We start from the raw sequence: 18,429 nt of genomic DNA, 5'->3' as shown, positions 1-18,429 counted from the left end.
TTCAACTTACTTCCTCCCTCCCTGTCCCTATTCGTATCTATGCTGGAGTGGCCTCACTTGGGCAGAAGGGAATGGTGAAAAGATTTTCCATGCACTTCAGAGCAGGGTCAAATGAAAGGCACAATCAGGACTTCTGAGGAAGAGAGGAAGGGCAGAGAAAGGGCTGCCTTGCTGCAAGACAAAGCTGGGTGAACAACTAACTCTTTGCCTCACTGACAAAGGAGAATGAGGGACTTGTGCCAGGCTGGCTTAAATTGACTGGAGAAAAGTAACTTTTGTAATTTGCAGCTCTCTGCGTGCTATAGAAATGCTGGCAAAGCATGCACCCTTCAAGCAGAAAAAACATGAACCATGAGACAATTTCAAGCTCCAGGGTCAAGGACGGGGTTTTCCACTGTGTCTTGGGACAGTAGGGTTTGCTGGGGTAGGGGCCTGGCAGCCCCTGAAGATCTCTGGGTCTACCGCTACCCCAGAACTGCCTGCTAGTCTGCAAGGGGCTGAAATCGGCGCTGCCTACTTTTGTAATCACGTGGGGTGAGGTTAACCAATCCAGGATGGCCACTGCAGAGCACTGTGGGATGTCAAAGAGAGCTGGGAGACTGCTCCGTAGGAAGGGAAGGCACAATGAATAAGTCAGAGAGTGGCAGTCCACCCTCTCTGTCAGTTAGTCAAGAAGACTACTGGGTGATTTTACTGGGCTCAGCATTGCAGCCAAATTTGGCTCCCACAACCTACATAATGAGCTTTGGGGTGTAGGTGACTTAGCAGTGATGAGGTATACTGAACACTTGCCCCTACAGCCACTCCATAAACCTTAAAGAGGAGAAGAGATCCCTCTTGGTGACAAATATTGGATTTCTCATCAGTGTTGGTGAGTGAAACTCCAATACTTTGGCCACCTCATGTGAAGAGTTGACTCATTGGAAAGGACTCTGATGCTGGAAAGGATTGGGGGCAGGAGAAGAAGGGGACGACAGAGGATGAGATGGCTGGATGGCATCACTGACTCAATGGACGTGAGTCTGAGTGAACTCCGGGAGTTGGTGATGGACAGGGAGGCCTGGCATGCTGTGATTCATGGGGTCGCAAAGAGTCGGACACAACTGAGTGACTGAACTGAACTGAACTGAATCTGCTGTGATTGTGTGCTAAACTGAGTGACAGTTGAGTACAGCTGTGGTGAGGTAGAGATTCCCAAGGGCCAGAGTGATCAGGAAAAGTTTCGTGGAAGGAGGTGAATTAGATGTAGGTGCTGATGGATGGGCAGGCTATGGACAGGCAGAGGAAAGTGGGAAGGCATTCTGGGAGGGTGGGGCAACGTAACCAAAGACCCTGGGATGAACACAGTAAGTTCATGGGGCTTTAAAAGGATTAGGTTGTTTGGAGTTTAGCAGGTGCTCTGAAAAACATGGGAGAGAAGACTTTAGAGAGGAGCTCATTGCAAGACCCCACGGTGCTGAGGAGGGGCTCAGCTGTCAAGGTCTTCTCCTAAGACTCATCTGCAGCTCCTTTGGGGATTTAGGGAGATCTTTTATCAGAGTTCCAAGCACTTCAGTTGATTTTCAATTCTCTCCTCCCCCTGCCACTGAATTCTCATGGATGGGAGCCAGAAATGCAGGTGCTATTTATCAGAGGTACTAAACTCTGGTGCTGAGAGAATGAAGCTGTTCCAAAGGGACCTTTGAGAGAGAAATATGGGTGTCTTGGGCTTCCCTGGTGGCTCAGAGGGTAAAGCATCTGCCTGCAATGCAGGAGACCTGGGTTTGATCCCTGGGTCAGGAAGATCCCCTGGAGAAGGAAATGGCAACCCACTCTAGTACTCTTGCCTGGAAAATCCCATGGACAGAGAAGCCTGGTAGACTACAGTCCATGGAATCGCAAAGAATCAGGCATGACTGAGTGACTTCACTTTCACTTTCAGGAGTTTTAAAATCTTTTAGGTATGGACTCAAGAGGGCAGGAGGCTTTGGGCACAGGACTGGCTGTGGGGCCAGGAACCTGGACTTTAAGACAGGGGTGGGAAATGGGGAGGAGACAATGTGAGAGTCTCGGGCCACTGCTAGAAAGGTGCTGTCTACTGTGAGATCCTGGGTATCTACAATTCTTCCTCCTTTTCTGGAAGAGATATCAGGGCTCCCTTAAAAAGGACAGGATCTGTCAAAAGACAGGACAGAAAAAGGCAAGAATGTTTACTCTCACCACTTGTACTGAATTGTATACAAGAGGTCCTAGCCAGTACACTTGGGCAAGAAAAAAACATTAAGAAATACATATTTGAGAGGAAGAAGTAAAACAGTCCTTATTTGCAGATGACATGATCTTGTTTGTAGAAAAGCCTAAGGAATCTACAGAAGTCTACCAGAATCAGGAGCAAGTTTTCAGTTTGTGGCATACACCATTAACAAACAATTGAAAAATGAAATTAAGAAGATAATTTCATTCACAATAGCTTAAAAAAGAAAAAATACTTAATGAAGGGCAAGATCTGTACACTGAAAACCTCAAAACATTGCTGAGAGAAATTAAAGATCTTAACAAATGGAGAAATATACTATGTTCATGGTTCAGAAAATTCAATGTAGGAATTGTCCCCAAATTGATCTATAGTTTTGACACAATCCATATCAAAATTCCAGCAAGTTTTTTGACAGGATTCGGCAAGATGATTCTACAATTTAAATGAAAATGCAAAGGAGCTAGATAAATCAGACTAATTTTGAATCTAAACAACAGACTTAAAGCTCCATATTAAACCTTATCCTTGTTTACCATGCTTTTCCTGGTAACCTCATAACTCCACAACGAGCCTCCCCACGCACAACTTTCTTCTGTCTTTAGCTGAAGATGACATTTAAGTTAGTAGCTTCGGCCACCTCAGAGAGTTAGTCATTCTTTCCTGGGTATCTCCCATATATACTTGAAGGTATACATGTTAACTTCCTTTAAAAAAATGTAAGCTCGGCCAAAACTAATGAAACTCAGGCCATGATGTCTCATTGCAAAAATTCATTGAGAGACAAAGAGATAAGAGGTAGATTTGTTAGGATCCAGAGGGAAGCCACTCTTCAGGGTGTGAACCATTGCCAAGGGCAAGGGCTGGGGCCACGGAATTAGGCCTGGCTAGGTTGGTGGCTCAGATGGTAAAGCGTCTGTCTACAATGTGGGAGACCCGGGTTCAAGCCCTGGGTTGGGAAGATCCCCTGGAGAAGGAAGTGGCAATCCATTCCAGTACTATTGCCTGGAAAATCCCATGGACAGAGGAGCCTGGTAGGCTACAGTCTATGGGATCACAAAGAGTTGGTCACAACTGAGTGACTTCACGAGAATTTATTTATTTGTTCATGGCTATGCTGGGTTTTCCTTGCTGTGCAGGCTTTTCTCTAGCTGCGGTGAGTGGCAGGCTACTCTTTGTTGCAGTGTGCGGGCTTCTCATTGCTTGGCCTCTCTTCTTATGGAGCACAGGCTCTAGGGTGCTTGGGCTGCAGTAGGTGCAGCAGGAGGGCGCAACAGTTCCCGGGTTCTGGAGCACAGGATCAGTGGTTGCGGTGCGCAGGTAGTTGTTCTGCAGCATGGGTGATCTTCCCAGACCAGGGATCACACCTGTGTCTACTGCATTGGCAGGTGAATTCTTTACCACGGAGCCATCAGGGAAGCCCCTATCTATCTTTTTTACTACATGGGTCTCAACCAAGAACTCAGAAGTGTAGAGGGAAAATTGTTTTCCTCCCCCTACACCCCAAGCTGGGAATAAATCCAAATGTCCATCAACTTTTACATAATAGATAAACAAAATCTAGTACATCCATACAATGGAATACTACTTAGCAGTAAAAAGAAATAAACTACTGATACATACAATAGCATGGATGAACTTCAAAAACTTGCAAAGTAGAGTCAGACAGTAAACTACATGTTTTCTCATTTGTGTAAAGTTTTTAGGAAAGGCAAAGGAATAGAGACAGAAAGCAAGTCAGAGGAGTGAAAGCGGGAATGGGAATTGATTGTATAAAATAGGAGGGAACTTTTAGGTGCAAAGGGAGTGTTCTAAAACTGGATTTTATGATAGTTGTGATGATTGTACAACTGTTTAAAGTTACTTTAATTATCAAATTGTACACTAATGATGGTGAATTTTATCATATGTAAATTATACTTTAATAAAGCTGTTTAAAATAAAGTACAGGGAGACTGCTGGAGAGACTTTTGGAGAGAAGGTGTGGTGGGGTGTGGTGCGTGTGTGCGCGTGTGTGTAGTTGTCACAGGAAGAGAGTAAACACCTATGGGAGATAGTTATGAATTTAAGTGCAGTGGAAAAACACAGGAGCTCTGTACCAGGTTATGGGTCTGAATCCGGTTCTGCTACGTGTATGAGCTTGAGACAAATGACTTAACATCTTTGAGATTGTATGAAATGGACTCATAATAAACACCAAGCATGTAGCCCAGAGCCTGATGCCACAGGAGGTATTTGCTGAGGGAACATTCTGGACCAATTACTTCTGCATAAGATTCAGGGCTTGGCAGTAACTATAGAATTATGAGTTTTATAGCAGAATGACAAGCCTCTCACTGACCTGATTTAGCACCTTTATTAATGAAGAAGCCTGGGAGCATGGGCCAGAAGCTTTCAGGTCCAGTACTGCTTCTACCACAATTGTACTATATGACTATAGCAGGATTCCTTAAACTCTCTAGGTTCCTAAGATGTACCCTGCCTCCCAAATAGGGTTACTGGGATGCTTCAGAAGTCAGATCTCATTGTCAATATTAAGGGTCCTGTGTAAGGTAACAATGGTAGACAGCACACAGTGGGAGCTGGAGGCCAGCATGAAAGAAATATAATCTGACCAAGGTCACTGTGCCTATGGGCTGGGATATGTGAATGTTAGCTTAGCAGGAGGCCATGGAAATTTTCACAGACCAAATTGGCATTTGGAGCTGAGCTGGAAAGCTGTGAACACAGGATGTTACTGCAAACAGGGCTGGGGCCAGGCTGCTACCTGAGGTTTTGGCAGGCTTCACCCCCTGCCAGTTGATTGAAGGATGTTGGATCATCAGGAAACAGGGATTTTAAATGATCCCACAGGAAGGTGTGAATAACAACAGAAGCAACAAACAAAGGCAGCCAGGCCAGGTCTGACTGGGGGAGGCGGGGGCATTGGGTTGAGAGATACGTGAGTTCTCACTTTCTTCAACACTTTAGGAATTTCAGAGGAAGAACCGAGCTGGTATTCAAAGATGGTTGTGTGATAGATTCCTCCACCTCCCTTCCCTTCCTCCATCCATCTGTCCTGGAGGAGAAGAAGGAAAAGTGGTGGCTGGAGGGCATGACCCACTTCTGGCTCAGGACACTGGCAGCCCTCCATGGGACAGTGTGGAGTGGACACTCGCTATACTTCTGGATGCCTAGCATGTGCCTCTACTTTTTTTCTAATAAGGTTACTTGGATTCTTTTGGGGGGAATTTTCTCTCCCCAGTATGTACAGTCTAGGTGAAGCTGTCAGTACAGGCATTCTGCCCTCCACTGGCCAATTAAACTCTCCCTTCTGTACTCTGAGTTGAGATGAGCGATGGATAAAGATTAGGGGGAAAAAATAGCAACAACAACACAACAAAACTGCTGGGGAGTAACTGACACCAGGCCCTCACTCAACCTTTACTTATATCCACTACTTGAAACACAGCTCTGCCCCCGTTTCTCAACTCTCCATCTATTTTTTGAGCCCCTGATATCATTCCCAGAAGTTCCATTTTGCATAGGTTAGCTATGATCCATTTCTGTTTCCAAGGACAGACACAGAAACTGGCTCTGGCACTCTTGCTTGGGGTAGTTTTTGTAGAGGACATGTGAGGGGGCAGAAGAGCCTCTGCCTTCTAACCAGGTGACCACAGGCAAGTCATTAAATCCCTCCCGGCCTCAACTTTTATAAAATGGAAATACTGTTATTTTGCAGAACTAGTTTAATTCATTAGGATTAGGATTAAATGCATTAATTTGTTCATCTATTTACCATATGTCTAGCAGCCATTATTTTCTTGGTACTCCAAGGAACCAGAAAAGTGATAAGACAGACATAGCATAGTCCTTGTCTTCACGGAGCACATAGTCTCCTCGGAAGTGAGTCACTAAACTTAACGTTTACAAATCTAGTGATGTTATAATACTTCAAGGCACTGTGGGTATGGTTAATAAGGGGATCCAGGAATTCAACAGAGGGCTGCATATGGAAGGCCCTTAGCAACTGTGACTTTCTTTCCCCTTTCTTCTCCTGTTTTCTTCATCATGGTTCTTACCACAGAATAGTCCCCTTATATTCATGTTCTTACAGTAGAAGGAGGACACTCCAGAGAAATCCTGACTTGATTCAGTGACTGAAGATTTGCCTACTGTGTTAAAAGCAGAAGTTGGAAACCACTCATCCTGACAGACAGGACAACTTGGTGGGGAGTCCTTACCCCAAGATAGAGGGGGCCAAAATTTAAATGATGAAGAGAAAAGGAAGGTACTAACACCTTCAGATTTTTTTCTTAAACGGAAAGCACATTAAAATATTTTTTTCTTTGTTTTTTTTTTTTTGACTGCATCGTACAGCATGCAGGATTTTAGTTCCCTGACCAGGGATCGAATCTGTGCTCCCTGTGGTGGAAGTGTGGAGTCAACCACTGGCCCGCCAGGGAAGCCCCATATCTTCGGAGTTGACTGCTTCTCAGGCTGATAGAGTTCAGTAGGAGTCAAGATGGAAGATTCTTGCCTAAAGTTCATACAGGCAAAACAAGAGCATGCAAATTCCTTGATCTACTAGGTACCTTTCTAGCATCACAAAGTCTCAAAAATGATTCACCCTATGTTAGCACCAGAAAATACTTTAGAGGACATTTAGGAAGCTCTTTCATTTTCAGATGGGAAGCCAAAGCTCACTGGAATTAAGTCTCTTATCTGTCGTGGGTATGTAACCTGTGACACATTTAGACATTTGCTAAACAGTGAGAGAGCCCAGACTGGTTCCTTTTTCAAGTAGACAAATGCTGATGGATATGCCTCCTGAAAATAGGTCTAGGTTAACCTCTCGAAGGGCAGGGGCAAAAGGAATGAGGCTCTGTGCTAGGTACTGGGGAGGGACAAAGATGGCAGCTTTAGAGTCCTGACATAGCTGGGAAGCTGAGACACACACCACCCCATATAATCACACAAAGGAGCGATACATGCGAACTGCCCATTGGCCATGGTCCCAGAGATGCACTGGTACCACTTCCCTCTCAATATCTCTGAAACCCATCTCATCATTTCTGTCCACTTTTTTCCCCAGTCTCCTATTGGAGGTACCTTTTTCTCAGAGGCCTGTATCTATTAATAGTAATAATATCTTCCATCACAAAGACTTGAAATAATATATTCCTGTCTGTTCCTCATCCCCACATCCAGTAAGTCACTAGGTCCTGTTGGTCTGATCCTTAAATTCTACCTCATCCTGTCCAAAGACACCAAGAAGTATTCTTAATACACAGCTCTTACGTCATCCTCCTGCTCAAAATCCTTCAGGGCGCTGCACAGGAATTTGTAGAATGAAGCCCAAACTCCTTCGCTGAACATCTGTGGTTTCTCCTAATCTACTCCCAATTCTATTTCCTCTCTTAGGTTCTGCTACTTTCCTAAATATCAGCTGTGTCTTTTATTTATTTGGTTCTTTGACATCTGAGGCTTGCTGACCCCAGGAGGGCTGCTTCTCCCAGGGTTAGCCAGTTCCTAACCCCTGAGTGTACCTTTCAAAGGCAGAGCAATCAATTCAGAGCCCATATCCCCACCACCTCCTCTACTGGACTCTCACACCAGGACTACTATTCCCCTGCCCTAAACACCCCAGGGCCAAATACCAAACAACTGGGAATGATCTCTGTGCCCCAAGCCCTCTGATATTCAAATTTGCCAGTCCCAAACCTGTTCATCCTGTCTTGCCCACTTCTTTCCCCAGAAATCACAATAAAGCCTCTTGCCCATGCTTTCCCTGCTCCCCCTGCTCCCTGACCTGAGTCTCCCCTGAGTGGTCCCCATGGTATGGCATGCTCCCTTCTCCTGGGAACCAGGAATATATTTTCCTCTTTTTTTAAAAAAAATTTTTATTTTTACTTTATTTTACTTTACAATACTGCATTGGTTTTGCCATACATTGACATGGATCCACCACAGGTGTACATGTGTTCCCAAACATGAACCCCCCTCCCACCTCTGGTGCACGGGAATATACTTTCAATGACAGTCCTCTTCCAATTGGTTGTTCTAACAATAATAAAACCTATAAAGGAACATCATGCTCTAGAGTAGCACTCTCTTTCCCAAATAAGACCTGTTCTCCTGAACCCATGTCTTTGTCGGTGCTACTTTTCATTCTCAAAATGAACTCCCCCTGCCATTTCTGCATCTTAGGATTCTACCTGTCCTTTAATGCACTCTTTCAGCACTGGCTTGAATCACCGGTGACCAAGATGAGTGTGTGAGGTTCAGAGTGGTTCGTGACTGGTACTCTATCACAACTAGGTAGAAGGCAAGGTCAGGCCTCAAAGCTTAGAAGGCTTTCTTTGTGTCCTTTTCTATCATTGTATTGGCTCAGGTCCTTTGAATATGTGCAACAGAAACAGACAGCTAGCCAACTTGAGCATAAAAAGGATTTCCTGGAAGGATGTGGAGCGGTTCAAGTCATTGGAGGAGCTAAAGGGCCAGACCCCAGATGAATCGGGAACAAAGGCTTGCAGTCTCAGCGAGATGAGTACTTGCATCTTCACTCAAAATCCCAGTCTTTAATAGGACCCAGCTCAAGTCCACTCCGTTAAGTTTCAAATAGCTGAAGGTAAACATTTGAGAGACCCTACCTAGTCAGACACAGTAAGCCCCAAATCATTTGGCTGTGGCAGGGTGTTTGGGAGGGGACAAGGTGACCAAACACTACTGTGATCATCACTCCTGTGTGTGAGAGACTTTTCCCAAATAAAAAGAGCACTGTTGAGACCTGGGCACATACCCTAACTCGAGTTGCCTACAGCCATCTTTCTAATGTTTTAAATACTATGTTCTCCAAATAAAATTGGATAATGGAAGGGTTGGGTTAAAACAGCTCCAAAGCAAAGCATCTTTAACAGTTCCACAAATAGTCATTGAATCCTTATTTTGTGCAACGTACTATGCTAGACACTGGGTGGGAAGAGAAATATGGCTGGGATGTGAACAGCCGTGAGACCTGGCTCCAGGAGAAGACAGGCATATAAACCACAGCAAAGCAAGTCAGGATAAAGGAAGCGATGCCCCAAGAGGCACAAAGTGCTGTGAGGTTTCACAACATGGAGAGATTCCATAAAATTCATATATGGTGGAAAACTAAAAAAGCTCAAGTCCATATTTTCCTTCTTACTGCAACTTCATCATATGCTGGAGAGATTATGCATGGCTCCATGTGGAATGGAACACAGTGTTCTTATTTCCACCTACTGCAGCCCAGCTGCCAATTCAAACATCTGTCATGCCTTAAATGTGCACTTAGGGAAGCATCAGGTGCAGGGAAGTGTGCCACTTCCAAGCCCCTGCTTCAGTGGACTGTGTCAACATGGTATCTGGGAAGGAAAAAGGGAATTGCCAAAGGAGAGTCATGCCTAGACTCTGGTGAGGAGTTCAGATATTCAGGGAGACACTTCTGAAAATGTATGGGCACAGATAAGAAGAAAGGTGCGTGGAATTCTTGCATCTAGGGTTAAGGACAGAGTCCTTTGCCGATAACATCACCATACAAGGAGTTTCCAAAACTTTTCGTAATAACTCAAGAGCCACAGGCTCAAGGCTGGGCTGTTGCAACATATTTGGATCCGTCTCACTTTATGGTACTGAGAATGAGAATTTAAACATGTTGGTCCTGTCAGGATTATGCAAGCAGCCTCTTTACTGAGAGTACCAGGTGTACCTCTTGACCTCCAGGGGTCAGGAAAGATCAGTCTAGGATCTGATCTAGGGGCTGGGAATGCCAGGGCTTCTTCAATTACTGCCAGCCATTTGGCTTAGGAGAAGCCAATGGCACCCCACTCCAGTACTCTTGCCTGGAAAATCCCATGGACCAAGGAGCCTGGTAGGCTGCAGTCCATGGGGTCGCTAAGAGTCGGACATGACTGAGCGGCTTCACTTTCACTTTTCACTTTCACACATTGAAGAAGGAAATGGCAACCCACTCCAGTGCTCTTGCCTGGAGAATCCCAGGGACGGGGGAGCCTGGTGGGCTGCCAGACACAACTGAAGCGACTTAGCAGCAGCAGCAGCAGCATTTGGCTTACCTTTAGTCAATGGTTACAGGAGGAGGCAGGGCTCTAGGGAATGCAAAGGAAGGGAAGGCTGAAGAAGCACGAGATCTGGGGCATTCAGGAGAGAGAGGTGTTCCCTGGTGGCTCAGCAGTAAAGAATCCCCTGCAGTGCAGGAGATGTGAGTTTGATGCCTGGGTTGGGAAGATCCCCTGGAGAAGGGAATGGCAAACCACTCAGGATTCTTGCCTGGAGAATCCCATGGACAGAGGATTCTGGCTGGCAATAGTCAGTCCATGGGGTCTCAAAGAGTTGGAAAGGACTTATCAACAACACAATAAAAAGAAAGGGTGCATGTGCCTGGAAACAGGGCAGGAAAACACAGTAGTCATTACCTTGGTTTTCACTACTGAAGCAGGGGAGACTAAGTAAACAATCAGTCTCGCCTTTAGCAGGAGAGCGCCAGGAGGTGATCTGTTGAGGGAGAAAATGAGCCAGTCAGTTAATATTTCTGTAGGCTCACTTTGTGTCAGGTACTGTTGCTCTTTTTTTTTTTTTTAACCTGGCAAATTACTTAGAGACAGAGAATGCCCCTGCATTTGCACCTGAAAACTTACAAAGGTGTGGCAGACATTTCCTCACACTTTAATGCATAAATGGGTTTCATCCCTAGAACGCAGCTCTCTTTCAGCCAGGTGATCAGCCTCCAGCCCTGCGTCAGAAAGCTTAGAACACTTTCGTTTGGAGGTTGAGGGTTCATGCTCATGCATGGATGAGGCACCTCAATCTTAAGACTCCAGTTGGTATTGAACGGGAGTCAGGGTGGGTAGGGGTGGATTTAATGCCCTTTTTATAGTCATGAGACGAGCAGAGCCTCACATTTAGACTTCTGACATTTATCTCCAGATGAGGTTGTTTTATGGAACTATATGAAACATTTTGTTTTTCAAGAACAACAAAAAAAGGTTGAATATCAACAATTTCAAGGCTTAACATATAACATACATTGTAAATTATATATATGTTAAGGATGTTAATTTGTTAGATGAAATATTTATAAATTACATTTTTGTAAACCTACTTTGTCATCTTGTCATTTTCTTAAAAATAACATATGGGGACCTTTAAGGAAAGATTTAGGGCCTTCTTGACTCTGGCTAACGCTGCCTCTACCTTGAGACCCTCTGACACACATGGGCATGTGCCTCATGTGCTGGTCAAGACCCAGAGCACATCTTCAGAAATGCTTCTTGTGCTCAAGTCTGGGCCTTTTTCTGAATGCTGCACCTCAGCCTCCTTTCTTTATCTGTCTAAATCTAACTTCTGTTGCATATTTTTATATCATCATATCTGTTTGGTCACCAGATGACTGCTTACAGATATCTCTTCAAATCTTCTGCAGCCTCCCAAACTCTTGCTTTGTAAACCATGTTCAACTTCCTACAAAGTTTGACATGAATTCTAAATCCACTCAAGACTTCAGACCAACATAAAATCTATCCATTTAGAGCAGCTGCTATCAAAGCCCACCTGGCTGACTCAATCTACAGATGTTACTATAGAGGTGGGAAAAGGCCCAGTAGAGGTCCCTGCTTCCAATCCTCTTACTCTGCTTCATTGAGTTCTTCAAAAAGAACAAAATCAGTTGCTTCACTGTGATCATACTGTGTGCCTATGTGTATAGTATAGTTCAGTTCAGTTCAGTTCAGTCGCTCAGTCGTGTCCGACTCTTTGCGACCCCATGAATCGCAGCACACCAGGCCTCTCCGTCCATCACCAACTCCCGGAGTTCACCCAAACCCAAGTCCGTCGAGTCGGTGATGCCATCCAGCCATCTCATCCTCTGTTGTTCCCTTCTCCTCCTGCCCCCAATCCCTCCCAGCATCAGAGTCTTTTCCAATGAGCCAACACTTCACATGAGGTGACCAAAGTGTTGAGTTTCAGCTTCAGCATCAGTCCTTCCAATGAACACCCAGGACTGATCTCCTTTAGAATGGACTGGTTGGATCTCCTTGCAGTCCAAGGGACTCTCAAAAGTCTTCTCCAACACCACAGCTCAAAAGCATCAGTTCTTCAGCGCTCAGCTTTCTTCACAGTCCAACTCTCACATCCATACATGACTACTGGAAAAACCATAGCCTTGACTAGACGGACCTTTGTTGGCAAAGTAATGTCTCTGCTTTTGAATATGCTGTCTAGATTGGTCATAACTTTCCTTCCAGGAGTAAGCGTCTTTTAATTTCATGGCTGCAATCACCATCTGCAGTGATTTTGGAGCCCAGAAAATGTGCTCATTTTTCAACAGGTATTTACCGAGACCTGATTGTATGGCAGGCAGTGAAGATTCAGTGGTGCAGATCGACATGATTCTTGTTACCAGGAAGTTTATAGTCTAGCAGGTGATATAGGTAAGACTGAAGATATAAGCTCTAAAAGCTATGTACTGGAGGGTACAGCACACTATGGGAGCACAGTCATGCCTTAGCATAGAGGTCTGAGTGTCTACTTGTCCCAAACACTGGATTCTACTTGTCCCCAAATCTAGAGAACGAGATGATAAATAAGTAAATTGGGAGGCCTGTTTGAGGAGGCAACATTTGAGGAGGGTGCTGAATGGTGACAGGACCTAGGAATTGGGGAAGAAGGGTACCATGCACTAAACGCAGGACGAAAGACCCAGGAAGCTTTCCTGGAGGTGATGTCTGAACTGAGTCCTGAAGGATGGACAGGAATTATCCACGTGATGGTGGCTGGGGTTTGGTGGAAAAGTGTTCCAGGCAGAGGAAGCAGGATATGCAAAAACCCAGGAGAGAAGGGTGGAACATCTGAGAAGTTTGTGGCCGTGAAAGATGAGTGTGTGATAGATGATCATTATGTTTTGACTGTGTAAGGGCCAGTAGTTTTGCGTACCTTCTTGCCTGTTTCAGTAGCCTTACTGATCCACCAGTCCAAATTTGTCTAGACAGCTGACAGAACGTGCCAGAGGAAATCCTGCCATCTGGTGGACAGACAGATCATCACCCTACATAAATGTGATGCTACTTCAGGGTCAGGCTCATAGCATTCCAGATTAGGGCAATTTTCCACTCAAAAGGTATAAAAGCCCTGATATGCTTTAAAAACATTAAAAGGTTAAGGAAGAAATCTATACAAATATTCCCCTGTATGGGGGAGATGAAGGGAAAATTGGGGTAGGAAAAAACAGCTGTGTACTGTGTGATTACATCTAGGGCCCATGCTCTCACTTACTCCTCCAAACAATAGATAGGCATGGCAACCCCGTCTTGCAGCCGAGGAAACCAAGACTCACAGTGAAGGCAAAAGACTTGGCTGAGTCCTTTACGTTATGCTGCCTCTAGTCAGGGTTTGTTTTTGTTTTTTAACTTGTTTTTAATAGAAGGAGAAGTGCTTTACAGTGTTGTGTTGGTTTCTGCCATATATCAACATGATTAGTTTCTGCCATACATCAGCATGAATCAGCCATAGGTATACACGTCCCCTCCCTCTTGAACCTCTCTCCCACCTCCCACCCCATCCCACCCTTCTAGTTTGTCACAGAGCACTGGATTAGAGCTCCCTGCATCATGCAGCAGGTTCCGGTCAGATAGCTATCTTACACATGGTAATGTATATATGTCGGTGCTACTCTCTCAGTCCTCCCACTCTCTCCCCACTGTGTCTGTCCTGAAGTCTGATGAACCTGTTTGGACGGGAGGAATACTCAGACATAGGGGTTTTGTTGTTTTTTTCATTTGACTGTGCCTCACAGCTTGTTGGTGGGCTACAGTCCACGGGGTCGTAAAGAGTCGGAAACGACTGAGTGACTTCACTTTCACTTTCACTGGGCTTCCCTGGTGGCTCAGAGGTTAAAGCATCTGCCTGCAACACAGGAGACCTGGGTTTGATCCCTGGGTCGGGAAGATTCCCCTGGAGAAGGAAATGGCAACCCACTCCAGTATTCTTGCCTGGAGAATCCCATGGACGGAGGAACCTGGTGGGCTACAGTCCACAGGATCGCAGAGTCGGACACGACTGACTTTACAACTTCACTTTACAACTTGTGGGATCTTAGTGCCCCAACCAGGGATTGAACCTATGCCCTTGGTAGTGAGAGCACGGAGTCCTAACCATTGGACAGCCAGGGAATTCCCTCGGATTTATTTTTAATTGACAAAGGGTGAGTAAGGGGGCATTAGTTCCCCTTACTTTTTAAGTGTGAGGACCTCAGTGAAAATACTTAAGGCCCCATTTGGTGCTCAAATGGCCTTAAAAGACTGTGTTTTACTCAGTAATATATACATCAGCTGGTTCCCAAAGAAGAGAACCTCAAATGCCACGTTATGAATATAACAGACATATTTTCAAAGCTAAAAAACTAGAATGCGTTTCTAACAATTTCACACTACTTCTAGTTAAAAAGACATTCCATACAATTTGGATGCAGAAAATGTTGGAATTCTCAGAACACATCAATGAGCACTGGCATTTTTGTAATAGAAGCTGCCTCAGGAAAATCCAAGATGAATAGGGTTCTGCATGTATGAAGATGAATCGTGTTGGCAAAGCATAATAATGTATATAACGGTTTACCATAGGTATTTACACGTGCTTTTAAGTCCTTAAAAAGCAAACATTTTGTTGCTGCACTTGGCACACAGTAGGCGCTAAAACCATGACTATATCATAAAATTTTTGCTCACTTGCCTCTTATACAGGGATGTTAAGGGTTATTGCCTCTTATACAGGGATGTTAAGGGTTATTACAAACAGAATGTCCACCAGCTGTTCTCTGTCTCTGAGGTCAGCGCAATGGGAATTGGAGTGGAGAAAAATTAGAACTGATACGGATGGGAAGGGGGTGAGAAGCTGGGAAATTTTAAGACAGACGACCACAGGAAAACATTATAATCCTATAGATTTTTAAGAATATAAGGCCTGAGATTATGTTGTTGGGGTTTGGAAATAACCCCTGGTGTCAGTCAGGTCCTTAGTCAATCCCAGTTTTGACTGAGTACTTAAGTCTCTAAAGTGTTCATACAAAATGTATGTGTGGGTTGGGGAGAACATAAAACAATCTCTACCTTCTTATGATTTGAGTATAAGGAACTGAGAAAATGATCATTTGAAATGGGATGGGATGGGACTACTGAGAGCCTACTAACAGTGGATACATCTGGCTAAGGGAGGGAAAGGCAACTACAAGTCCAAAGACCACTTTAGGGCTATGCTGAACCTAAAGCCTGGCATTAAAATCTTGCCTTCACTTACATTTCATATGCAAGGAGAGATGAGGCATTTATTTTTCTTACAATTTGGTGTCACTCCCTAAACAGGCACCCTTATTAAGAGAGGTTTTGGCTTATATCTTCCCCCCAAAAGTAAATTAATTAAATGTAACTTAAATGTATTCACTCAACAAATATTCATTGAATACTTGCTCAATAAATGCCTCAGTCATGTCCAACTCTTTGTGACCCTATGGTCAGGGTCAGGTTCCTCTCTCCATGGAATTTTCCAGGCAGGAATACTCTGGAGTGTAGCCATTCCCTTCTCCAGGGGATCCTCCTCCTGACCCACGGGTTGAACCCAGGTCTCCCATGTTGCAGGCCGAATCTTGCATCTGAGCCACCAGGGAAGCCCCTAACACTTAAATGCATTCACTCAACAAAGATTCACTGAACACTTGCTGATGCTTCTTCATAATACACAATATAGAGATGTAAAGATGCTGATATTTAACACATAGAGAGTAATAATGAGTTTTTTTTAAGTTTTAAAAAAATTTTTAAGGGGAGTACACATTTAATATGGCCATTTATGGAGTTAAAAAAAAAAAGTTAAAATGACAAAATGGACACTCACAGAACACCAGACATTCATTTCACTAACCGTGGGGAGAAGTGTAAAGGAGCATTGCTAATACTTGTCTAAAGATTACTCATATATGTATACATACAGTGGGGCTGGTTTTTATTTCAGTCAGAACATTAGTGTGTAGGAAGACCAGCAACATGCCAGAAGAAACAGAGAAACTTCTATCGGGTGAAAAAGCAGTAAGATGAGTGTCTAGAGAAATAAGAAGGTGGCTGGATTCCCCGGACCCCTGATCTTTTGCTTACAGACAGAGTTGAAATAACAATGTGAGGCTACAGAGCCATACATCTGTTTCTGATTTACTGTCTTAGTCTTGTCCTAGTTGGAGTCATTTCTAGATCATATGCTAGTCTTCAGAGAAGTCACAGAAGGAATTTATACTAAGGGTGAATACATGATTAAGCACAGATTAAAAAAACACACCATGAATAGAACATAGATAAGAAATGTAAGCAAAAGTTCTGATCAGGAAGAACTGTCAGATGGCTCTTTCACTTTCTGATGTGTGCCACTCACCCTTTCAGCTGACAGTGTTACTGTTCTGATTTCAGGATGTCAGAAGCCCATCCCTTGATTCATCTTCTTAGTTCCTGCTAGAGACTGACTTTGGCCTTCTCTAAACCGAGTACTAGAGATGATTCTAGAAGCTATTTTATCCTTCATATCCCTTCATAAGATAGGATTTAATTTTCTAGTGCTAAATCCTTACCTTCCTCAAAGAATTGCTTCAGTAGGGTACAAGATGGAATCTGCCTAAGGGATAGGACAGCATCATATGCATTCAATTTAAAAGAGCATTTTGCTCATGGTGCATCAGGATCCTAAGCCATTCACATTTTGGGTATCCCCTGAAAGGTCCAGTGGCGAGGACTCAGCACTTCCTTGGTCAGGGAACTAAGATCCTATAAGCCCTAGCACAATGAAAAAAATTTAAAAAATAAACCATTTATGTCTATTTTGTAGTCATCTCTCTTGCCTTATAAAAGTTTTGTACACACTCTCCAAATAAATTTTTATGCTCATCCTTTTGAATTCTTTTACATACCTTGATAGTTTTTTAAAGTACTCAAAACAGAGATCCGGAAAATTCTATTCTTTTAGTTCATTTTCTTCTATTGAGGAAAAAAAAATTAGCAGGTCAGTTTAAGCACAAACTATTTTGCAGTTACTTTGTTCAGAACTTCACTTTTATAATTTTCTCACCCAACTTGAAACTGCATTTCAAAGATCATGGCTTTTCACTTCAGATCTCTAAAATGTCACTATTTACTATATACTTGCCTTAGCACTGACCTTTGTGGTTACTTTGCTGAAACTCTTGCTGTAATTTGACACAGTATTAACTACTTCTGATTACTTACCTAGTTAGTACATGGGTGATAATACCCACTTTTCAAGAAAGGAAGATAGTTCAAACACACAATTTGACAAAATTAGGAAACGGCAACATCAGTTCTAAGAATATAGGAAAAAAATCTGAACAGACAACTGACATTTCTTCCTGGTGTTAGATAGTGTTCTTTAAAGACCACAGACAGCACGCACAGTTGTAGGCGGAAACAATCCATCTGCAGACACTGGCAGACAGCATTACCCGCCAAATTTGGCCACAGTTTCTTAAGATAAATAACTTTTCGGTGACGCGAAGGGCTGAAATTACATAAACAGCAGAAATTACTAAAACCTAAGCCTACGAGTTTTGTGGGTTTCAAGATTTCATGCAATCAATATTCTGACATCTGTAACACCATTTTGTTGCTAAAATGCTGATGCCAGAAACAGATTAACAACATTACTTGATGACTTTTGTTCTGATTTTGAAATAAACTAAGTTTAATTCTTTGGAATAACCATTCTTGAGCCACATTTTCATTTAGGTCATTAAGACAACCATAAGCATCTCCTTATAAGGAAAAGTTTCATTAAAAATGCTGGAGAGCTGCAGCCTGTTTCGAAAACCAATACTTGTAGCTTGTTACATTAATAGTTCTAGATGTCTATGGCTTATTAGATGAAAATACCCATAACAGCTTTATCTCAAGAGTCTGAGCAATAAGAATTTTAAAAAGCTGACAATGAAAAATAGCTGAATATTCTGGGAACTTACAAAATAATAGGAAATGGCATTAACTAGTTATCTTCTCAGTCTTTCCCTAGAAATGACTATTCTGTCTAATATCTTTTAGGGAGATGTCTGAGTTTATAAAATAGTCTTCAGAAGGCTGAAAAACCTGAAGAATATGAGAAGCTCTTTGCTAATCTTTATCCACAAAACAGCCAAA

The sequence above is a fragment of the Capra hircus genome, chromosome 3 (genome assembly GCF_001704415.2).
Source record: "Capra hircus breed San Clemente chromosome 3, ASM170441v1, whole genome shotgun sequence".
NCBI lineage: Eukaryota > Metazoa > Chordata > Mammalia > Artiodactyla > Bovidae > Capra > Capra hircus.
This window is presented reverse-complemented; position numbering follows the sequence as displayed.